Genomic DNA, 25,824 nt, shown 5'->3' on the forward strand with positions numbered 1-25,824 from the left:
AGAGCCTGCTTGGGATTCCCTCTCTCTTCTCTCTCAATGCCTCCCCTACTCATACTCACTCTTTCTCAAAATAAATAAACATTAAAAAAAAAAAAAAAAAAAAGAAAAGAGAAAACTTAAGGAAGGGATAATAAATACTTCTATATTTAGACTAAGCTATTTCTGGAAATACCTTTATTTTTTAATGTTTTATTTATTTTTGAGACACAAAGAGAGACAGAACACGAGTGGGGGAAGAACAGAGAGACAGACACAGAATCCAAAGCAGGCTCCTGGCTCTGAGCTGTGAGCAAAGAGCTGGATGCGGTGCTCAAACCCAAGAACCATAAGATCAAAGTCAGATGCTTAACCAACTGAGCCACCCAGATGCCCCTGGAAATACTTTTAAAAATCTGGTAAATAGAAATTACTTCTGAGTAGGAATGGGAGATCTATTTCTCTGTACACACTTATGTACTCTTTTCTCACTTCTTGCAATTTTTATGTATTAGCAATTAAGAAAACAAAAATGGTTTCAGCATTTTCAAATTCTAAGCAAAATGTAGGGGAATGACTTTCTTAGAAGTTTTGTATCTAAGCTTGAATGCATTGTTGCATCTCTTCAGGATACTCAAAAGCACTGCTTTTCCTGGTTCTCGACTGCGCTAATATTTTTAAGGTTTTAATATGGAAGACAAAAGTCTTTTAATTTCACCTGACTTATAGTGTAGTTGGTAAGATCACACATAAGCCGATGAGTATTTATAAAACATAAATAACTGCTCTCTCTTACCAAAGCAGAAGTGCCACAAATCAGTATTTGTGTTATTAGCTACAATGCTTCCAAGAGCATAATTTGGTCAAGCAAAGGATAGGACTTGAGTTTCTTGGGCTAAGGAGAATATCAAAAGTCAAAGAGAACATTCCAAATTAGTAGAGAAGCATGAATAAAAGTAAGGGTAAGAAAGTACTGTTTGGGGCGGCTGGGGGGCTCAGTCAGTTAAGCGTCCAAGTCTTGATTTCAGCTCAGGTGATGATCTCACGGTTCATGAGTTCAAGCCCGGCATCTGGCTCTGTGCCGGCAGAAGGGAAACTGCTTAGGATTCTTTCTCTCTCCCACTCTCTCTGGCCCTGCTCTGTTCACTCATTTATTTCTTTATTTATTTAAATAAACTAAAAAAAAAAAAAAAGCACCATTCCTTAGGTAGATGAAGAATGTTAGAAAGTGAGGAGTTTAGAAAGAAAATACACAGGCATGCTACAGAGGCCTTGAAATTTAGGCTTTACATTTCTGAACAGAAAATTTAAATATAGAAGTCTTCTTTTGTCTTCTTTGAACAGTATGCAAGAGGTATCAGAAAAGAGAAAGTTCAGAGGCTGAGATAATTCAATCAGGGGATTTGTGTTGTATTCAAGAATGTAAGAAAGTTTGTAGGTTTTGTATCTGTTTATACTACATTTGACCCTATAGTGGAACACTAAAAGAAAATGGTCAGCACATCACAGAATATGAAGACCTAAACTAAGTGACAGTGAGAAACAAAAACACAATTTAGTTCTTTTGTTTTTTAAAAAATCTTAAAATTGATGCTTAATAAATTTCAACTTTCAGAGAAAAGAAGGAGTCAGATAATTTGAAGAATTCCAGTTAAAAAATGGTGGAGGGACCTCCTAAGACTAATACTTAATCTATGCATTATATATAATTTGGTATTTTGCACATATATGTACTATAGAGTTAAAATATTTCTACCTAAAGATATTTGGAAGTTATTAAATGCGTAAACACTAAAATTATGCTCTATCCTTGATTCTACCATGTATTTCTGGTTCGCATCTCATCCAACAGCATATGGTGTCACCACTCACCTACAGACTGGTATTTCCCTTATAGCACCTCTACATTTGCCTTTCACTATCAAAATGTCACATAGAGGCTATACATTTGACAAGGCAATCATCTATCCGTGACAAATGGGCATGGGTATCCCTCCAGAATGCCAGCATACCTAATCAGTAAATATAAGTTATCTCTCAAAGAAGCTTTAGAAACTGCCAGGTTTCTGCAACTGAATACCCCTCTTGCTTAGAACTCAGTATTTCTGATTTGGACCATAATAGTCTCTCCAAATTGCTGCCTACCACATTTCACATTTTGTTAATGAACACGTAAGGCTCCCACCCATTAAGACTTAAACTCACATCTGTTCCACTTCTACATTCTTACCATGTTTGGCACACTGCCTTATATTCAGGATGTTTAAGATTGGTTGAATGTATGAACACATGATGAATAATGAAGAATTACAGTACCTTTCAGGGGTTTAATACTAGGGAGTGAAATTCAGGCCACGATTCCATTGACTGTTAACCCAGTAGCTATGGCAAGCATTGCTAATTGAGGACAAAATATTTTTATCCCCCTCACCCACCTCACCCTCTCAAAGCACTCCCCTCCAGTCAGTCAAAATTCACCCACAAGATGAAACATATTTGCCATCTCTGAACTATGAGCCTCCTTAAGTTCCAATTTGTTATCATTTTTAAAGTTTTCTCAGGTAACCCCAAAAGAAAAAGTTTAAAACACCGATAAGGTCAAAACTAAATCCAGAACTATGAACTCACTGGTAAAATATTCTTTCCCTTTGCATTTAAACTTGGTAAAGATACCTAGTACATTGTGAGCACTGCAGTGCTCTGTGAGAAAGAGCAGAGCTCAATCTTCCTCTGAGGTCTCTTTAGCATAAGTGGCAAATGCCTTCAAGGAAAACGCAGCACATCTAAGAGATCAGCAATGAAATCTCTCAAGGAAAGTCCATTTCTGTTCTCTTTCCAGACATCCCCCATCTCTCAGTTTCCCTTGTACTACAGATTTATTTTTCTCAAAATGAAGATAAATAAATATCAAATACTAAGGAGTCATTTGTCCAGACAGCATACAAGTAATCACAGAAAAATCATAACAATTTTTCTAGAAATATTAACTCAATCAAGAGTAACTCTCAAGCACCATACTATGTTGTGTGTATATCTATATATTTTTTTAATGAATTTATGTTAAGATTGTTTCTAGTCTGAGGAGATCACTAAAAGATCTAAATTTAATGCACTATGACACATGTCTATATGAAACAAGTTATTAACTGTTTGTGGTATTTCTAAGAATTTTTAAAAATTAGATCTATTAAGAAATAAGACAACAGATGACAAACTTTTTATTTTGTCACATTTTGTTGGGGGAAAAAAAAACCACACACAATAAACAAAAACACACAAAAACCCTAAATGGAAAGGAATTAACATTTCAGAGGTTAAGTTGTTTTGGCTCTTTTTGTTTTGTTACATTCTGTTTAACTCATGCCTGAACGTGATAAACAAATACAAACTACTAGGAAAAGGAGTGCGGTGTTTTCAAATGAATGCACTTCCATCTTAGATAGATAGTGCCAAGTGTACTGCTTTAAATACAATTAAGTATCACCTGAAACTGCAGCTTCCAGGCACATTAAAGACTGTGTCTTCACAATATTAAAACAACTGATCGATGAAGTCAATGTGTTTGGGGGGCAGCAGTAAGTCAAATGAGATGTTTCATGCTGCTGGAGACAAAATAACCAGCTGACTGAAGCTGTGAATTAGCAGTTTCATCTTAGAACTAAAATTCTCATGTAGTCTCAGAGAACAAGTCATTTTTACAAATTACTTGGCAATCATGCATTTCAAAGACAGCCTCTCAAATCACCAGGTTGAAAAAAATTACAAGTCATAAAGTAACCTGTACACTTTCCTTCTTTTCTATCCTTCTCTAAACACATCCATACCATCAAGTAAACAAACAAAGTCTCAACGATCTTTTTTAAAAAGAGAAAGAAAAAAGAAAGCCTAATATCTTGCCATATCTGAACCATAACAAAGACGTTGCAGGAGGAGTGTGAGCTGGCAAGTCTGCCAAAGCTAAATGTCTTCCACATGGTCAGTGGCCAGTGAGCTCTGAAACAGGGGGAGAAAATCTGACACTGAACACTTCGACGTGAACATAACCTACTAGATCCACTCTCTGTTATGATTCTGCATATACATTGTAATCGTGATTAAAATGTATGGAACTGCAGAGAGCCTAATGTCAGGAAGTTTCCTTGTCCTTTAACATCACGTGAACACCCCAGGTCAAATATTACATGACACTAATGGTCAGGAAGCAAAGTGGATGACCTGAAACTATGTACTTTATTTTAACAGATCTCACGGACTCCTCTTTCAATGGTTGTGGGACAGACACAGCAGAGTTTGAACATTAACAGAGGTTGTTAAAGTAAAGCTTAAACCCAAATGTGTTAGCATAAAAGTACCTACTTGGAAAGATTTTAAGAGTATGTTTTATTAAATCCTGAAATGCATGTCCTGGTAAATTTCTATATAAATCTGATTTACAAATTCCACTGAAAATGTACCACAGCTGGCAGAATAAATTACTACAATAAATCATTATTAAATAACTGTAAATCTTTGTAATGACATAATGCCTAACTAAAAAAGTATGCAGAAGTGAACATTCGGTAGAAGAAAGCACTCTTCACACAAGAAAGCAAATTACAAAACTTACCATGCCAACACCACAATATGATTCAGTGACTAAATAGAGAAATAAAATTCACATAAATAGTACTTAAATCTGCAGTGGAGTTATGTTCACTATTGCATCAAAACGAATTGTGTGACAATTCGTATGGGTAATAGGCTCAAAGTTTCTAACCTTAACATTCACACTGCCAAAGGGTAAGTCTTACAGGTACATCTGCATCCAATACTTAGCTAGACAATAAAACATATCCAAGGTATCAATCAGTAAGTCCAGTTTGCCCCTTCTCTAAAGCTTCACAAATATTCCATAGAAAATAATGTCTTCCCACCACCACACTCTCCCCCATATAGAACACCACCCTACTTCAAAATAAACTTTTTGGAAAATACATATAGCTCTATTCTTCTCGATGTGGAGATGAATAGTTACAGTAATCCATTACTCCAGATGCCACTTGAAGTGAATCACTCTAACCGTCCCTTATTTAGATCTCCCAAGCCTCCATTTGTCAAAGTGCAGACACTTGGCACTTGTGTCACAACCAACAAGGCACAGCGCTCCGGCCAAGATGAGCTCCAGCAAAACGACAGGCCCCAAAGTGCCGGCTTACAGCATGTGATTGCTTCCTCAGCCTCTAAGGAAGGGTGAATTATTAACCGACACTTTCATAGCAGAAAAACTGTCTAAGATAAATCCATTAAAACAGTTAGTCTACTGAATATCTCATGCTGACAGTTGGTAAAAATCTTTGTCTAAGTCATCACTGCCCACTCTTGTTTGTGTTTGTATTTCAGTTCACAGCCACTACCCTTCATAAAATAAAACATGTCCCTGAATGCCACCACCTGTTTTTCTATTTGCCAAACCCCAGGTGGCAAAAGTATCTCTCAATAAGGAACCACTGCCTTTTCCAACGAGTACAGGATTTACCAATATGCTATTCAGGAAAGTTGCCCCCAACACAACATACTTACAAACCGAGCTGTCCAATAAGATAAATGGGCAAAAATGGTCTCTATTTTAGTCTAGATCAAAATATTTTTGCAAATATTAATAGGAGAATATTTTCCCCTGTATTTCATTTTCCAATTTGCCTTCCATTACAGGTACCAAAAAAAAAAACAACAACAAAAAAAAAACTCTTTTTGAATATGCAACAACTACTTCACTGAGAGCATTATTAAATGCATCTACCCAAGAAGCACTTGGGTCCCATCGTCACGTACAGTCTACCCTTGAACAATGTGGGGGTTATAGATGCCAACTGCTCCACTCTCCTTGCAGTAGAAAATCTGTGTATAAATTCTGACAATTCCCAAACTACACTACTATTGACCAGAAGCCTTCCCAATAACATAAAAAGTCAACACATATTTTGTATGTTATATGTATTAAATACTGTATCCTTACAATAAAGAAAATATTACTAAACTAGAGAAAAGAAAATGTTATTAAAAAATCATAAGAAAGAAAAAATACATTCACAACACTGATTTATCAAAACAAATGTGCATGTAAGTGAACCTGCAAGGTCCAAACCACGTTATTCAAGGATCAGCTGTATGTCTTCCCAACAAGACAAGTTCTCCCTTCATCCTATTTCCATCTGCACAAAAGCCATTCTCTTCATTTCACCCACCCTCATGAGAGAGCAAAGATCTGTGCTGTGGCCTCAAAACCTGGCACATACCAGACCCAATGAATGAACAGTAAAAGTATACCTCACTCTGTGAAAGGGAATAAACATCTAAAAGTTACATGTGGAAACTGAAAACATTTCCAAATAAGCAACAGTTCAAAAAGAGAGACAAAGACAGCATGCAAAAGCACACTGACCCAAAAGGAGAGGGTGGTTCAGAATATACAGGGGCGCAGGAAAAGGAGTAAAGAGGAGACCTAAGAAACTGGAAGAGAATGTACAGTGTATAAAAGGCAGAATTCTAGGGATGCCTGGGTGGTTCAGTCAGCTAAACATCTGACTTCAGCTCAGGTCATGATCTCACAGTTCGTGAGTTCAAGCCTCATATCAGGCTCTCTCCTATCAGCACAGTGCCCACTTCAGGTCCTCTGCCTGCTCTCTCTCCCTTCGCCCTTCCCCTGCTGCACTCACTCTCTCTTTCCCTCTCTCTCTCAAAAATAAGTAAAAATAAGAGCAAAATTCTAGGTTACAAGAGCGTGTGACCTAAATTTTCAGCTACATTCCCTAGAAAAGTAAACAAAAAATGAGAATGTTGACCATTGCTACGATTAGGTCTTCAGAGGTAATCTTTTAGGGTAATCTACTTATGTTAACTCCATGATTATACAAGAAAAGACATGACTTCCTCTTTTCTTCCTCACCCAACCTCCCATTTCTCTAGGCAATCCAGTGTACTCCCAGGCTTAAGTTATCAACTGAATTTTGATGGCCACCAAAATCCCTACCTTCAGCTTAGACTGCTCTTCTACACTGCAAACGTACTCAACTGTCTACCTGTCATTTCCAAGAGAATGCCTAACAGGAACTTCAAAAGGAACTTCCACAAGTGCTGCCCTAGGACTCCTCAAATTTGCTCCTTCTCCAGAATTGAGCTTATTAAATAGCACCATTGACCACTGAGTCCTTGGAAAATAATTTTTTCCATTTACAAAGTCCAAAGGGATGGACTATTTTATCTTTTCCCATTTTCTTAAGAGCATTTTCTTGGAGTATAGTGAATCTCAGTCTTTACATTAACCATTAGAACAGAGGTAAATCTCTAGGGATTAAGTCCACTCTCCAGTTTTCATTGCAGAGATATCTCCAAGGTCACATGCCAGATCACCTCAATATGTAAAAACAAACCACTAGAATTAGCTCAAGTGTTTCTCATGAGATGTACAGAACACTCTCACAAGGAGAAGCTCCTTTTCTCTCAAGAAGATGAGACAGTGATGTACTTTGTTCTGCTTTGATGTATACAAACTGTGAGATTTTGTCCCAACTTTATAGTCACTTTGTGTTATCCTACATGCATGTAAATCTGTTAATGTCTACTCAATAATAAATTGTATTCTTTCTCTCTCTTGTAAGTCAGTAAGAAGGTGTCCTTTTTGTTGGCAGGATTATTTTAGTTCCATAACAATCTCTCCCCACCCCCTCTGAAAACTCACATGCAATCTCCAAATGGCTTCTAGTTTATCTCCTAAATAATCTCTGGATCCATCTACTCTCCATCCCCATGTCTACCACCCTAGAACAGACTACATCTTTTGATAGTTAAAAGACTCCAACCTCAGCTTCTCTTGAATTTACTTTTTCTCCCATCCAAACCATTCTCCTCCAAATTATAGCTGGTTTTTCCAAAATCCTTTAACAGGACCCTACAAGATCTGACATCTGCCAACCTGTGCATCTCCATCTTTTGACCCTTCACAATGACCCAGATTTTCTGTGTGCCCCAGCCATTCATTGCTTTAATCCCTTTCCTTTTCTCCTTCCTGAACCTGCAGAGATGCCCTCAGAGACAGTTTCTTTACCTGGACTAGAGTAGGTTATTATCTCTTCCTATAGCACCCTGTCCTTATTCTCAGCACTTGTAATTATTTAAGGTCTAACTTCCCTATGGGTCAACAAGCACTATCATAGCAGACCTATATTCCCAGTGCAGCTACAACAAATATTTCTGACTGAATATCCTAACGTATTAGCCAGTGAAAGTAGAGAAGCAGCTTAAAAGCAATTAAGAAGTATGTAGGTCGGGTGCCTGGGTGGTTCAAGTCAGTTAAGTGTCTTTTGATTTCAGCTCAAGCTGTGATCTCATGGTTCATGAGTTCATGCCCCCACACTGGGCTCTGCACGGACAGCAAGAGCTTGCTTGGGATTCTCTCTCTCTCCTTCTCTCTGTTTGCCCCATCAGTTCATGCTTGTTCTCTCTCAAAATATTAAAAAATAAATAAATAAAAGTATGTATGTTTACCTGTTTTATTGTATGTATTTATGTTGATCTTAAATCTCTTGCTATATCTTAAAACTTGTCATTTTACAACTAATTTAATAAAAAACCATTATCTGAAAGATTAAGGCTCCTCACAGCCACTGTAACCTGGCTACCACTGGGGCCCATTTATCAAGACAGAAATGAGCCCTGGTATACCCTGGGATTTGACTCCAATAAGCCCTTAAATAATTCCTTGACAATTGTCAACGAGACAGAAATGTGAGGTGCATTTGTCAAAAGCCTGGAGACATTTCTTCAAACCTAACACAAGCATTTATATTCCTAGTTTTCTTCAAGCCTCTTTCTCAAACTCCAACATTAACAACTAATGCAAATTTTGACCATGTAATTTTACTGTTCTGAACATTTACTGAATGTCTACTATATGTCCTCATACAATTATAGCACTAGAAAAAAAATAACAGTTGCAAAGACAAACAATTCATTGTTATTTAAGAGCAAAATGAACTGTGGCACCTGGTTTGCTCAGTTGGTTAAGTGTAGGACTCGTTGGCTCAGGTCATGATCTCAGAGTGATGAGACCAAGCCCCATGTAGTTCGTTGGGCTCTGCCCTGGATGTGGAGCCTGCTTAAGATTTCTCTCTCTCTTTCTCTCTCTCTCTCCCTGCCCCTCCCCAGCTCACACATGCACATGCTCTCTCAAAGGAAAAAAAAAAAAAGCAAAATGAATTGGAATTGTACCAATCCATATATAAGGAAGTCCTACAAATTGGTCAGTATTATCCATGTTACCAAATAGCTTTTGTTCCTTCATAGTTTTCAGATTTCAGTAATAATTTTTTTCAATAAATTATAAGCATAAAGACTGGAATGACAGCTTTCGATGGTGGTCATAATAAATTACCACTACTTTATAGTGACTTAAAAAACAAAAACTTACTTTTTTACAATTCTGTTGGTCAGTAGCCCAACACAAGACTCCATGGACTAAAATAAAAATGCTAGTAGGGTTTCGTTCCTTTCTGGAGGCTCCAGGGAACTTCGTTCCTTGAGCTCAGGGAGGCCTCCCCTTCCCCCATCTTCAAAGCCAGCAATGTATCTATTTGGCCATTCCTGTATAGCCACCTCTACATCTCTGACCACAGCAAGTTAAGACTCTTTTAATGATTCATGTGATGACTGCGTCCACCAGGATAATCCAGGATGCAATCCCTATCTCAAGGTCTTTAACCCTTTAACTGCAAAGTCCCTTGCAGGTAACATTCATAATTTCTTAACAGTTGGACATGGTGGTGGGGGCAGGGGGGCATTATTCTGCCATTATTTTGCACAAAAGTCATCTGAAATTTTCAAGTTAGTATTCCTACCTGAGAATTAATAGCATTTCTAATTGCCCAGTATGTGACATCTGCTAATTTAATATGCAACTGAAGCAAAATCTATCAGTGAATTTTATTATCATAATCAGAATCTTTAATGAATCTATTGGTTTTACTTACACTTACAGATGTAACAAATATACCTTTTTTAAAAAAAATACTATTTCTTTCATTTGAATGGGGGGGGGAAGAAGAAAAATATTCCAGGGTTGGAGTGTATGTTTTTGGTATAAACACAAATTCCTAAGGGAATGTGTTCTGATTATATAGTGATAAATTCCAGGAAACTGAATCAACTAAAATGGGTTATAAGACTTCACTTCATGATAGTTTTCAGTTCACACCAAAAAGCAATGTAGAGAAATGGATTATAGGTTACCACAGCTGGCTATAATCTCACACTTCAATAATACAGAAGATGTAATTTTCATGCAAGAATCTTAGTTGGAATTGAGAGTTATTTAGTTAACTGCCTTTAATATTATTTGTACTTGGTTATGAAAAGATTTTTTTTTTTTTCAGAGAGAAGTCAAGGACCACACCTGAAGCTTATTTTACTCAGGGTGTGTTTTCTGTATAGATGTTAGAAAGGATTTCAATGGAAAAATATAGTTATTTCTAAGACTTCAGGGCCAGAAAAACCATCAGATAGATTTTTTCCTAATTTTTTTCCTCTGAAATCCTATCATCTTGATAGAATGTAAGTATGGTTTCAAACTGAAAAGGAATTACCAGTATCAATGTGAATCAAATACTAATAAACACAGCTTGAAAACAAATCATCAGGAGAACAACCATTCTTAAGTATGACATTTATACATAATTCAGTTTTACTGTTCCATTTTTAAATCTGTGAAAGCATTCCATAATCACATATAAAACTAGAAGTACAAAACCATAATAAAACAGCTCCATTTTTGAAGAAATTCTATGAGCTAAGTATCTTCTGAATTTCATTTGCAATGAAAATGCACTACTTTTATAACAAGAAAAATGTGTAAATGGGGGGAAGGCAGGACAGGAGAATGTCCTAACAAAGCCTATCTAAGCATACCACCAAGTACTCATCTTCATATTAAAACTAAGGCTGAAAAGACAAATTGAATGTAACCTCTCAAGGTGACTAGTAATTACCACCAAACTACCATAGCTGTACTCACTACTGAGTCTCCAAAAACGTACTCACCATTGGCTAGAATATAAATAGCCAAGTTGTTAAATAATCTGTACATTCTACACACACACACACACACACACACATATATACACAAAGCTAATTATCTGTTTAACCCTACTGTGGTATTCATTTCTCAATATATACCTGTAACAAATTAGTACATTGTACACCTTAAAATTATATAAGTCAATTATATCTCAATAAAGGAGGAAAAAAATGTACATCCAAGTTGTGGCCCTAAATCATGCATTCTCAACAGAGGAAAAATATTATAGATATTGCAGTAGTTTATGGTCCTCCAAAGTTCTACCCTACCCAACAAAATCATATTCATTAGGATTTTATGAGTAGTGGGAGTGGGGAGAGGATAAAGATTAGGACACAATGTCTAAAAAGGCTCCTTAGGGGGCGCCTGGGTGGCGCAGTCGGTTAAGCGTCCGACTTCAGCCAGGTCACGATCTCGCAGTCTGTGAGTTCGAGCCCCGTGTCGGGCTCTGGGCTGATGGCTCAGAGCCTGGAGCCTGTTTCCGATTCTGTGTCTCCCTCTCTCTCTGCCGCCCTCCCCCGTTCATGCTCTGTCTCTCTCTGTCCCAAAAATACATAAACGTTGAAAAAAAAAATTAAAAAAAAAAAAAAAAAAGGCTCCTTAGGCCCTAATAGTGGAAAAAATGGTTGAGTAACAGTACAAATCAAGATGAACCCAACCCTGGCTATCAACTATAGGCATATGAATACTAGGGAATCCCTGATAACCACAGAACTATCTGCTTCATGCCCATCCACTCCTACAGCCCCACCAGTTCTGGGGCATCTCCAAGGATGACCCAGTTTGACTACTCAGGAAATATATAAAAATCACATTAGTCCATTTATGTCATTTGTGAACTCCCTAGGAGGTGTATTTAACCACAAAGGAAAAGGTGGCATAGCAAATTACTTTAAATTCTATTTAGAGTCGGATGGAAGATGAAATTATGATATGAAATTTGGGAAGGAAGGAAATAGCTGAAGGAAAAATAATGGGTGCTGCATATCTCTTTAAAAAAATAGGTAATATTGAACATAAAAGTTTTGTCAGCCATGATCCACACCTAAGAATTTTCACATGTGGGTATAAATAGATAAAGAAGAGGAAAATATTTCAGGTATAGAGGTAGCAATAGCTAGCTTCAGTTTAAAAGGAATTTCACTTATTTTACTCTTGATTCTGAAAAACTAGTATTATACCACATGTCCCTCATTTTCCACAACAATCTCAATTTCATGTAATTGTATTCTTACTCCTGGTCTCCAAAAGTGATTCTTTAAATACAAAACTATGATCTCATTAAGATTTTCCATACAAACAAATCAATACCAGAAATTCCACTGTTACACACTAAATACTTGGGGGACAGAGGAGACTTGGAAAAGCCTATCACTCTACTCGTATTTAAAAGCAATATGCTTTGTAACTTTAGGATTCTAGTAAACGAAGAAAAGTTAGAAAACCAAATAAATGATGAATTGTTTTGACCCATCCATATTTATTTCAGCACTTCTTAATTCTTTAGTACTTGCAGTTGTTTCTGTAGGCTCCCTTGTAAAGCTTTTTTTGATGAACAGAATTACCTTGTATTTAACACCACAGCACTTAGCTCTCTTATGCTTCATCTAGCTACAAAGCACTATATTTGAAGAACAAGTGCTTTACAAACTGGACATGTCATCAAGTTACATGTGTACGTTGCACAAGAATATTCACTCCAGAAACAAGGTAGTAGAAGCAAAATACATCATTGTACTCAAGAGTATGTACCAAAAATTAAAAAGAATAAACACAGAAAGTAGCAAAATCTCTTAACCAAGAAGAATCAATATAGTCACCCTCATTAGTTTCATAAAATTAAGACAAAGGACAGGGTAGATTATTTTAGAAAAGTAACACCTTAAGATCCAAAGAACCTGCACTCCAGGAAGCAAACTTCACTCTGGGAGAGGAGAGTTGATCTTCTATTTTCTGAAGGACATCATCAAGTTGGTGCCAGCCAAAGCCATATGGAAGTGCATCTCCTTCTGGAATATTATATGAGGTGTGAGGAAGAATTCAAGACAAAATGCCAGAAGGGGCTGATCTAGGAAACATAATCATCTTGTAAAAAATGCCTTTAAACACTACCCAAAAACATTCAAAGATCTTTAACCACCCTACTCTCAACGTTTCTTCTTCCTTAGAGAAACGGTATTCTAAAAAAAAACAAAACAAACAAACAAAAACAACAGAATGAAAGTTGTAAATGAGGATGCATCAAAAAGCCCACGACCCCCTTTAAAACTCTTGAATATGCAAGCCACAGAAAGGGAACCAACAGAGTATACACTCTGGGAAGCTCCATACCAACAGCAGCTCCTAGGAAAAATAATTCAAGGTAGACTACAGCCATCTCCCATTTCCCTCAATTTTCTTTTTCAATTTTCAAGCAAATAATAGTTTGCTTTTGCTTACAAACTAACAGAAACAGTGAGGAACAGAAACTGGCCTCAAGAGTAGGAAGACAGGTAACCCGACCTCTTAATGTCCCCTGCCAACTACTAAATCCATAGAGCTCATTCTGAGACTCTAGCATTAAAAAAGCCCCCCTTTGTATATGGCACTGTAATGCAATAACAGTAATGACAGCAATAATGAAGATGCCTTATATCTAGTGCCTTATACCTTAAAGTGCTTTAATGACTTTAATGGATTGAAGCATCCCTATGAGATCAAAGTCAGATATTATCATTTCTAGTCTACATAATAGAAAATCAAGGAAAAAAGGTTAAGTAACTTGACCACGCCTCACTGGTCAATACAGTGTTCTGATAACAGTTAAAGGGGCTGCTAGTCCCTTTGCTGCTTAGCTGGCTGCTCAACCTGTGGCCTATCCCAAAACAGCTCTCTGGCTTGGGAGCTATGATGACACTGGCCTGAGAAAAGAGATCTGTCTAAACTTAGTATCACTGAGGTCCAAAGGGCTCCAGAGAATTGGGTGGCAGACAAAATCATTTTTATAAAAATTAAGTTTCTTCACTTTAATTTTTAAAGATCCAAATTTCTTTAATTTAAAAATGAAATAAATAAAAAGATCCATGCTACCCACTCAAATATTACAATGCAAAATCACCTTGATAACTTCATAATCACTTCAAAATCACCTTGATAACTTCATTAATTATAGAGAACAAAACACACAGGATGAAGAGAACAGAAAGGAGACACCTGTCACCAGGGTCTTTTCCAAGCTAGTGGTGAGTGGGGAGAAAATTGCAGAGCCTGTTACTTCCAGATGATAAGATCTAACCTTCATAGTTCCCATTAAATCTGTTAAAGATGAACACAACACACCCAGCTAAAGAATGCTCAAGTATCACGTCACAAAGGCAGCAATATCTTTAACCATTACAAGGCCCAAAGTCTGAAAACTGCAAAACTGTACGTGCATTTGGTCATGTTCATATTTACATACATCATGTCCTCCTTCTACAAAAACTAATCACTCCTCACTGGAAGACTTTACCAAGAGAAAAAAAATAACCTATTCCTAACATGAAATCTCTTATTTATTTGGGTTACCAAGTATGTGATCAGAAGTAAAGTAAGAGCTAGGATTAATTCCTAATAAAACTTAACCTTGCTCTCCCACCCACACAAAAGTAATTGTTTAGAAACGTGCGATTATTTGGCCCCAACCCATTCTTGGGGTGTGTAGCTCACTCACTGCCAGTAATTGCTTCCATACAAAACCGTGTTTTAAGACATGTTTGCATACTTATGATGATACGTTACATTTTTATCACATTTAAAACCCCAAATAGGCTTACAGGTTTATTTTCTGTACTAAGAACAAGAGACTGCATGGTGTCCTAAAGAAACCACCAGAAAGTGGTTTCATTTTTTTATTTTCAACTAACTCTCTCTCTCTCTCACTCTGAATGTTTAGCTTCCTGAGCTTTTTCTTTTAATTAACTGGAAACAAAACTCATTTATCTAGGAAGAAAATCAACCTAAAAATCTGTGACAAGAGACCATGAGTATATCCCTGTCATGAACCCAAATTGATATTACCCCAGGTCAGTATGCAATAAATTCTACTGGCTAATAATCATTTCACTTAGGGCAATTTCATTTGACTCAATAAGAAAAATAGAAAACTTCTATAACAATTGTGGTTCATATTTCTTCCTTAAAATTACTAATGAAACACTTTTAACCCATCTGCTATTTTATTAATGTAGATTATACAAGTTGGTATGATTTTATTTACCTATATATACTTTTTTAATTAAAAAGCAAATTCTCTTTGCATCAAAAACAAAATTTAAGACTTAGTAACTAATTTGTTAAATTTAATTTGTTCTTCATAGCTCAGTGATTTCAGAAATAGTTAATTTTTCACTGTCCCATTCCACAAATAAGCTTGTGGTCAATGAAGGAACTCAAAATTCCCCCAAAATGGAAAGAGAGAGCAAGAAGGGAGGGGGCGAGGGGGGGGAGGGGAGAGAGAGATTCATCCTCTTCAGGAAGCATATAAACTTAGCATTAGCATACATGCTAGGGTTTTTGGAAGGTAGTATTTTGTTATTTTGGTTCTAGTACAAGCAAAGGTAGCAACTCTTCAGAGTCAGGGGAAGGGATGGAGAAGCTAAAGACTGATTAAGTTTTGTACTCTTCAAGCTCTACCCTACACAAATATTTACTCTATACCCTACATTGAAACCATGCTATTCCAGACCCCTTTGAGTACAGTGAACACACATGTACATACACACAAAAAACCACAGTAAGCAGATAAATCTTATTAGGTAAGAGCTTTATAGAAAGATGATTTTCTAGTATCACAATGTGATGTAAATTAAAATGTGACTGGATTTGATTTCTGATTATGACCGTTACAATGTAGTAATTTGTTTAAAAAATAGATAACGAAATTTTAGATCTATTTTTGAGCAGTAAAAACCACTCCTAGAGCAAAGGGATAAAAGCTAAATTTTGTTTTCAATACATACAAATTATATACATCACTCAAAATTATTAAAACTGTTCATAAGTTATTATTAATATTTTAGTAAAAAAAAACCTCATTGCTTTACAAAGAAATTCTTGACTTTAGAAAAGCTAAAATAGGCTTGCCAGGGGTGCCTGGGTGGCTCAGCTGGTTAAGCAGCTGACTTCGGGTCAGGTCATGATCTCACGGTCCATGGATTTGAGCCCCACGTCATGCTCTGTGCTGACAGCTCAGGGCCTGGAGCCTGCTTCGGATTCTGTGTCTCCCTCTCTCATTGCCATTCCCCGGCTCACACTCTGTTTCTCTCCAATAAATTAAACAAACAAACAAACAAACATTTAAAAAAAAAAAGGAAGTTGGGGTGCCTGACTGGCTCAGTCAGTAGAACATGTGACTTGACCTTGGAGTTGTAAGTCAAGCCCCATGCTGGGTGTAGAGATACTTAAAAATAAAATCTTGAAAGAAAAGAAAAAAAGAAAAAGAGACAAGGAAAAGCAAAGCAAAGCACAGAGTCACAGAAACACCACCTGGCCCCTCCAAACTTCATATTTAAACAAACACCAAAACTCTTCTGGTAAAAGTAACAGGTTTTTTTTCCATGGGCTATAATCATTCATGGACGATGCCTTAATTAAAGCTGGGCACGAAACTGTATATTAAGCTGAGTGTGTTAAGTCAAAAAACTAACTTCTTAGCATAACAGAGCATACTCAAAGATAATTCTTAATGTGTCCTGTTAGGTCTACATATTAGCAGAGATGTAAACAATATCAGTTTTCAACCTTAACTGTGAATTTTTCCATTTTTAGTGCTTTCTGTCCCAACTTTAATGTTCTTTTAATGTAGTTTTTCCTGTGTGATATATCATATTTATCTCTGTAGCCATCCATCACTATTTTCTTTAATTGAGGTTAATTTCTTTCAACTTGGGGGAAGGTGGGAGGAAGGAGGGAATCCTCATTCTACAAGCACTGAGCACAGAGGGCATTCACAGCTGCTGATTTTTTAAATCACAAAGCCCAATTTTCAGGATGCTTAAAGTCCTCAAATCCACCTTACTGCCCTCCAATCTGGACCTAAATCAACAATCTACTGGGATGGGAACCCAGTTCCACCCAGAACCACTTAATGAAAAATTTCTACCTAACTAAAATCCCTCCAGCTGCAACCTAAGTCCTTTTGTTTGTTTCACTCAAATGGCTAACAGCTGGCACCACCTTCCATGTAAAATATTTCATGTGTTTGGAAACCGTGATTAACTGATACCTTGGTCTTCACTTCTCCTGGCCACAAAAATCAGTTCATTTCTCAAATCTTTTAAACATTTCTACTTTTAACTCTGGGCTCCACAGTTGTATTGGAGTTTAGAATAATTAAGTGGCCAGAAATAAGTGAAATACATTGTAAGGTTGATAAAAGGGTTATTCTTCTGCTCATCTTAGAGCCTAGCCATAGGGCCTTTAGAATGGACTCTGGCAGAAGGCTGGCTGAAGATGTCCTCCCACAAAGCATAGGTGGCAAAGACAACTCCTTCACCCAGTTTTATGAAGTGGACCAAAAAGAGGGAGGGAGACCTCATAAGTCTAAATGTAGAGCCTGACAATTTAAAAGCCACAATTAAAAAGAGATAAAAGCTGGTCAAATCTGGGCAAAGGGTTTTATTTTGACATGCTAATGAACATTTGGGTACATTGCACTTGTACAGTACAGTTTACCTATCATCCTCTTAAGGATATGCATATACACTTCATTCCCTGGGAAGAGGCTGGGATGGTCTGGGAATGAAGAGGAAAGGAATCACTACCAAAGTTAGCCCCAAATGCTGGATGGTGAATTCTCCCCATGTTATAGGCCAGAAGTAACTACTAGATTCTATCTCAAGCATTCATTAAGCACCTAACACTCAACAGGCAGGCAGCAGGTGACCTGAAACTAGAAGTGGGGCAGTAGGAAGGAACCTTCTTGGTTTGGGCAGTCCTCAATGATGAGTTGAGGGTAAGCAGCACAGCAATACACAAAGAAGCAATATTATGGGCTTTTAATGATGGTCTTTCAAAGGGATATGGAAGCCAAAAGGAGAGAAGACCCCAATCAGGCTAATGAAGTAGTCAAGGGAGGATTTATTCATAGAGCTGAGGCTTTCTAATCAATGCTGAGGACAGGGAGAGCTGCAGAGTCAGTCTATGGGGTTGAGGGATCTCAGAAGCCAAAAGAGACACTGGGGAGACAGGTATGAGAGCACTACATGCTCTGCCAAGAAGTTCAGACATTATCTATATATTGTACAAAGTTTTCTGTGTTTTATTTTTTAATTGTATTAATGAAGTTTTCAAATATATACCAACATGGTGTAAGCCACACCATCAGCTTCAACAATTATCAGGACATGGTCAGTCTTATTTCACCTATACTCCCCCTAATACCCCCTTAACCTCCCCTCCTCCAATGGATAATTTAAAAATCCCAAAGTATCATTTCACTAGTAAATACTTTAGTAGCTATCAAAGGCATTTAAGATCTGACATGATCAGATCTATGTTTTAGAAGGATTACTGGTTCAGGGAAAGAGGTAACAAGACCAGTTATGTGATTTAGATAAGGAAGTCGGTAAGAACTTACACCAAATAGTGGCAGTAACCAGGAATACCAGGGAACCTTCTCCTAAGGTGATCACCTACCTAGAAGATGGTGACTGATAGGGAGCTGTGAGAGTGTCTGGAAGGAATGGAATCTGGATGAGGACACTGCAGACAGTTAAGAATTAGAAAAAAGGAGTTGAGAGATATATGTAGTGTTTGGTTCAATGGGCCAACTGAACATGAAGAGAAAATGTTAGAGACAAAAAAGGATGAGCTGTTTCAGAGAAGAAGAGGAGAAAATCAAATTTACTTCAATATTTGAAAACATACTTGTGCCTGGGATGAGTACTAGAGAGACAAAGAAGTGGCCCCTACCCTCAGAGAACTTCCATTCTAACTGGAGAAATAGGTAGATTGCCTACACAAGCAAAAATAAATGTAAAATTGGACTCAATGTTTTAAAAAATATTTATCAAAAGAGGGGTAGGACTTAAAGCCAGTGAAGACAAGGTGGGATCTGAAGAAGGATTAAATTTAAACTGGGTTCAGAAATCAGAGCATGGTAGAAAGGAGAATAGGCAAAGGTAGGGAACTAAGAAATGGGGGCACAGAGAGGAGAGAAGGAGAAAGGGAAAAAGAAAGCTGAGAAGCAGGCAGAGGGCAGAACTCTGGAGAACAATGTTAGAGGATTTAGGTAAAAAAAAAAAAAAAAAAAAAAGGCGACACCAAAGAAAGCAAGGGGCTTTCTTTGAAAATTACCAATAGGACCCTGAAAAAGTCCAGCACCTGTACAGACCATGACTTAAACTCGAAGTCAGTTTAACATCTGTGGATGGTTTAAATATGAGGTGCACAGTTATGATATTTTGTAACTTTTTGCTTCAGTGTCTTGTGGTGTCCAGAGGTCTGCAAGCTTTACAAGGGCTTGCAAGGACTGTGTCTGTCCATGTCACTGCTGTGCTGGAGGTTCTAGCACAGTGCCTGACAGAAAGAAGATGACCAATAAGTAACATGTGCTTTCAGAGACATTACCTCATTATCTATTTACAACAACAGGTTAAGTAAGAGAATCACTCTCCCTTGTTGTGCTGATAGGGAAATGCAGCTCACTCCAGGAAGGACTAACAGTCACCTGACTAGGAGAAGACTGGCCCCAAAGCGCTGGGAAGAAGTCATTCTATAGTGAGTGAGAGCCAAGGGAAGGGGGAGCAGAGCTCAAAGAGGCCACACAGCTTAGGATGTGTTGTCAGTACAACAATAAGGGGTATGGGCTTCAGAGTAAGATCAGGCTTCGATCTGAAAATCCCAGTGCTGTCCCTTACTAGTGACATAGTTTCCCCACCTGCAAATGGGAGAAAAGTAGTCTCCATTTCACCAGCTTAATGTGAAGACTCAACAATGATGCATGTAAATCACTGAGCAGGATGCAGTAAGCACTCAATTAGCAGCAAATGTGCCACCTCTTACTACATTAACATGGACGGAGCTTCACTGCCATTCAAGCTTGTCTGAGATCCTGAGGAAAACCCTGGTGTTGTGAAGTGCGCACCACCCAGCAGGGTATCTCCAGACTCCAAGAAGTGCTCTAGGAAAAATCCCTGAGTCTGGAACCCCTGAGGAGGAGGAAGCTGGAAAGAGGGGCTGCAGGTGGGCATGCAGCCCAACGGTTTGCTCAATGAATTACTTGCCCTCAAATAAATGTTAGACCCAACAGTCATGACTAGAAACAGAAAGCTCATTCCTTCCTGAAGCACTTCAACAGCAGGGCACTTGACACAGTACTGTATCAAATCTAGAACGTGAGCTCCAGATCTCAGAATGTGACAGACTGGTCATCCAGAGATATGGGAGAGTTGACCAGGGACGCCCATCCAGTGTCACTTAAAGATCAGGGCCAACCCTCAATGTTGACAGAGATGGGCTAGTTGTGCTCTTCTGTTTAAGTGAAAAAGAGGATGGTGGGAATAAGAAATCTCTCCCTAAAGGTCATCCACTCTTGAAAATAGACACTTTTCTTTCCTCATGATCCATAGTCAGAAAACATTTCCAAATCGTAAGTACTATATGACATCAACATCTTTAAATTAATTTGGTCTATGGCTTAAGAACTCAAAAGACAGGCACTTGGAGGAAAAGAGCCAAAACTGAAATGATCCACGTGAACACTGGAACAACTGCCTCCAAATTAGGAGCTTACCCACAGTGACTGTGATAACCAATCTCCCAGGGGTTGATTCACTTGAAAAGCTTTGTATCCCTCCCCCAATTCATACAATATTTTTTTTCTGAGCAAGGTGACCTAATCTGGAGTGGAATGTGCTGTATCTGTCCTGAGGCCAAGAGGTGGCACTGAGTCTAACAGGTATGAAAAAAGTTATCAGTCTGGTGAGACTGATAGGCTTATATCCCTCTATACTTAAAATATGGTTTTCAACACAAGCTACCTCAGAATTAATAAATCTTTCAACAGACTGTGTAGGACAATGTGCTCCCAGGTATCTGAAATCAAAACCAAACTTAATATCTGCTATTCTGGAAGTCTGTTAATACTGTTATATGGCACCCAAGGTTTAGGTTTAAGATGTGTGTTCATTTTCGTCCAAGAGACAGCTACAAGTATAGGCAGAATATGTGTCACAGTTGGCTTGCCTAGCGTATCCTGCATGAATAGTCAGCAAAAAAGATAAGACGTTACAGATTTTAAAGGCCCACCAACAGCAATACATGAACTATAATGACAAGACAAAGGCTACTCCAAAGGACATTCAACTTGATAAGGTGTCACTATTCATAGTTACACCCCTAGCGTGTATATTTTTCTCATGGAAGAATGTATTTAACACTTTATCCAATTTTCCCTAGAAATGTATCTTTTGCTAAATGACAGATAAACACCCCCAAGAATTTTAAGACTGATTTTATGACCCCCAGCACCCCAATCCTCTATAAAGAAGCAACATTTCCAACATGAAAACATTTTAGCCAGCACCGCTTTAAGTTAAAGTAGTATCTTTGCCATTGTCTGGGGGGAGGGAGGCAGGCAGGAAGGTGGGGACTAGAAATGGAAAAAGAATTTTTAAATCCCTGTTGCATTATCTACCAGGTGTAAGTGAATAATAACTAATATGTCTGCAGCCTCTGCCTTAATCTTAAAACAAATGATAGTATTCAAATATAATATTTCACATATGCAGACTGATAACAGGTTTTTCCTTTCTTTATTTCTTGAAGATTCTGTGAATGACACAATACAAAGTACAATGTATTTAATGAAAGGTTTCCAGGCTGATTTCCCTACAGATTATTTTCTTTCTTTTCTCTGGAACCCACACACCGGGTATACTGCAGGGACCAGGGGTATATATAAAAATAAACTATGAGCCAGTATCAAAGCTGATACCCTTCTCCTACAGGGGCAAGTGAATTATTAGATCTGTGTCATGAGTGTTTTTTTTAATATGCCATTGTTCCACTTGAGCACATTAAATTTTCCATATCCACTTTTAAACCAATATAACCTTTTTTTCCATGTTCATAATGTTTCATGCTGTACATAACAGGCAGAAAATCCAATAGCTTAAGTCTTCATATAGTAGTTATATGTTAAGCTTGGTGGATGAAAACCTTTTGCATTTTCCCCCTCTTTGAACAGATACTATACTGGAGTTGGCTAAAACCCTAGGAAAAAAATTACACCTCATGGGAAACTGTACTAATATTTTTTTTCTTTTATGATGATCACAAACCCATTTTGAACATTACACATTTTTTTTAAGTTTATTATAACTCTGGTTCAACATCTTCTAGCCCAACAAATTGAAGGTGCTGGAATCTTTTGGTCTGGAAGATGTGTTTGCCAATTATTTTTGCACTAGTGCACATAAACAGGGAAGACTGGATCTTAGGTATGAGTTATACATTCCTGTACAAAATAATTGTATATTCTATGAAGACTGATTCTTTTTCTGGAGAAATATACAACAACACAAGGGAAATCTTGTACTAGCAGCATAACTGAAGTGGCAAGATACAATATTAGAAAAACAGAGCTACTTTCATTACTGTGATGCTGTGTGTCAGAATGTCTCTCCTTAATGAACCTGTTTGCAATAAGACTCCGGGTGCAAAGAGGCTATTTAGAGAGACTATTGTGTCTATAGCGAGTCCTTCAAATATCTTCCTACCATTAGACATGCCGCATTGACCAATTCTGTCCTGATTGCTGTTCTTTTTACTATCAAGGGACATTCTTGCCCAGACAGACGGATGGATCAGACACTGCAGTTCATAAAATGTTTACACTGTACACACACACACACACACACACACACACACACACTACGGTACTAGCTACAGAGCTCCAGATCACACAGTGAGTCGAATGTGGCAGTGTCATATGAAGGCTTATGACTTTCCAATATCAATGAAAGGATTTAAGTTAAACTTTGCTCGTCCTGTCTGCCTGTCACTCTCAACAAAAAGCCTTTTTTTCCTCTCTCTTTTAGTATATGCCCATGCCCATTGCTCACATGGGAACACTTCAGGCAAATGTTTTCTGGGTCATAAGGTTTCCTACTCTACTAAAATTCTCTCCTCATTTATGACAAGAAAAGAAGACCACACATGTCATGCCATCAAAAAAGGGGGAGGGGGTAAGGCAGAGCACAACAACAATAATAAAGAACAGTCAAAAGGACTTTCTAAAAAGATTTAAAATGCCAACTCAGAGTGACAGAAAACAAGAGACTCGTCTCTACCATATAACTGAAGCATTCTGGCTCACGCAGTGGCACTAACCAAGTATACACAGGAGAGGCTGAGGTGCTTAGAAGAAACTTCCTGTTCGTCTACTCTACTGTGTTCTCATCAGCTGCCAGGCTTTGCTATAGCTTCACCTTTCACACACCTACATGCTAAGTGATTCTCTACAAAAGCCCTTTCGTCTGTGTTTTTTCCAATAGAGCATCCTTTCCATTGAAATACAAATAATATGCCTGCCAGCCACCTGCAAAAGGTTTTACACATCTCCCCCATCTCAGCTGTCAAGCAGAAAGAACTTCAAACCCAAAGGTCCAAACTGCCAGTACACTAATAAATGTAACAACTACTAGTTATATCTATCTGATAAGGAATCAGAGAATTGCACACTGAACTGAACCTAGAGCCAATGAATCAAATGCATCCAAAGACACTTTCAATTCCCATTATTTTTAAATTTCTCTCTCACCTCCTCCTTTCTTCCAGGCTCAACCTGATATTCTAGCAGACCTGACAAATGAACCATCAGCTGTCCTGTAGCTCTGATGTCCAAAGCCATTTGGAATATCTATGATTCCAAGTTCTAAATCCCCATCATGATAAAACCTTAAAATAATGCCTCTATTGAAACTACTTTGAACATTTATTGATAACACATAAGCATTTTCTTTAAAAATTTTTTTAATATTAATTTATTTTTGAGAGAGAGAGAGACAGAGCACAAGCGGGGGAGGGGCAGAGAGAGAAGGAGACAGAGAATCTGAAGCAGGGTCCAGGCTCTGAGCAGTCAGCACAGAGCCCGACATGGGGCTCAAACTCACAGACCGCAAGATCATGACCTGAGCCGAACTCACACGCTTAACCGACTGAGCCACATACATAAGAATTTTCTAATTGACGTATTTGACATTGTGAGCCTGTTGAAACACATTGAGGAGCTGCCTGAAGATTTAGGAAGTGCAGAGACAGGAGAGACCTGGTACCAATCATTTTCTTCAAGGAAACTAAGATTGTAAGAGATTTAAGAAAACCTGTCTTGGAACAAACAACCCAAGCCCCTAAACTAGGACTCCAAACATTGTGTCTACTGGTCTAGCTCAAACCAGGCTGTAGCTCTATATGCAGGAACCTTTCTCTTTTTACTAATAAGAAGTTTTGTTTTTTAAATAGCAACAGCTCTACTAAAATATGCTCACTTATATCTGTCATATCCACTAGTGTAAAGAGAAAAAGAATGTGAATAAGTACAGAGTACAAACAATTGAAGAATAATTTCTATGTTCCTTAAGAACAGTTATTCTCAAAGTATGGTCTCAGGACCAGCAGCATCAACATCACCTGGGGACTTGTCAGAAATGCAAATACTCAGGCCCTCCCCCAAACTGGCAGAATCAAGGAGCGCCTGGGTGGCTCAGTAGGTTAAGCATCTGACTCTTGATTTTGGCTTAGGTCATGATCTCACAGTTCATGGGGTTGGGCTCTGTGCTGACAGCATGGAGCCTGCTTGGGATTCTCATCTCCCCACCTCCGCTCCCCCAGCCCCAGCTCTCTACCCCCCCTTCGTTTGTACGCACACACACATGCTCTCTCTCTCTCTCAAAATAAATTTCTTTAAAAAAATCAGCAGAATCAAAACATCTAGGAGTAGGGCCCAGCAGTTTGTGACTAAACATGACCTCTAAGTGATTCAGATGCATGCTCAAATTTAATTGCCTTATCTTTAGCATATACACTATGATTTACTGAGCTTCATATTTAAAATATTTAAAATGGCTGATGCTCCTTAAGGATATAATCAACTGGCTAGGAGCCAAAAACAGACCCACAAATAGATCTATTTTTTTAATGTTTATTTATTTTGAGAGAGAGAGAGAGAGAGAGAGAGAGAGAGGGAGAGAGAGAGAGGGAGCGAGAGAGAGAGGGAGGGAGGGAGTAAGAAAAAACACAAGTAGGGCAGGGGCAGAGACAAAGAAGGAGAGAGAAAATCCTACACAGGCTCACGCTGTTAGCACAGAGCCCCATGTGGGGCTCAATCTCATAAACCCTGAGATAATGACCTGAGCTGAAATCAAGAATCAAACACTTAACTGACTGAGCCACCCAGGCATCCCCCTGATTCTTTTATTTAGAGACAGGCAAGCACTCTCTTTTAGAATAATTAATGAAATTAAATATTAAATAATCACAAATTAGGGTGAGGTGGAAACGGAAATAAATGGAATATTAAAATAAATGGAAAATAAAATGGAAATTAATTAATTTAATAAGAATCAATGGTGAAATGCAAAGACATGTTAAACAATATGAAGGTATGATTATTTGAAAATTAAAGATTAGAGGGGCACCTGGTGGTCCACTCAGCATCCAATGCTTGGGTTTCAGCTCAGGTTATAGTTTCCTGGATGGTGAGCTAGAGCCCTACGTCA

The sequence above is a fragment of the Lynx canadensis genome, chromosome D4 (assembly GCF_007474595.2).
Source record: "Lynx canadensis isolate LIC74 chromosome D4, mLynCan4.pri.v2, whole genome shotgun sequence".
NCBI classification, from domain to species: domain Eukaryota; kingdom Metazoa; phylum Chordata; class Mammalia; order Carnivora; family Felidae; genus Lynx; species Lynx canadensis.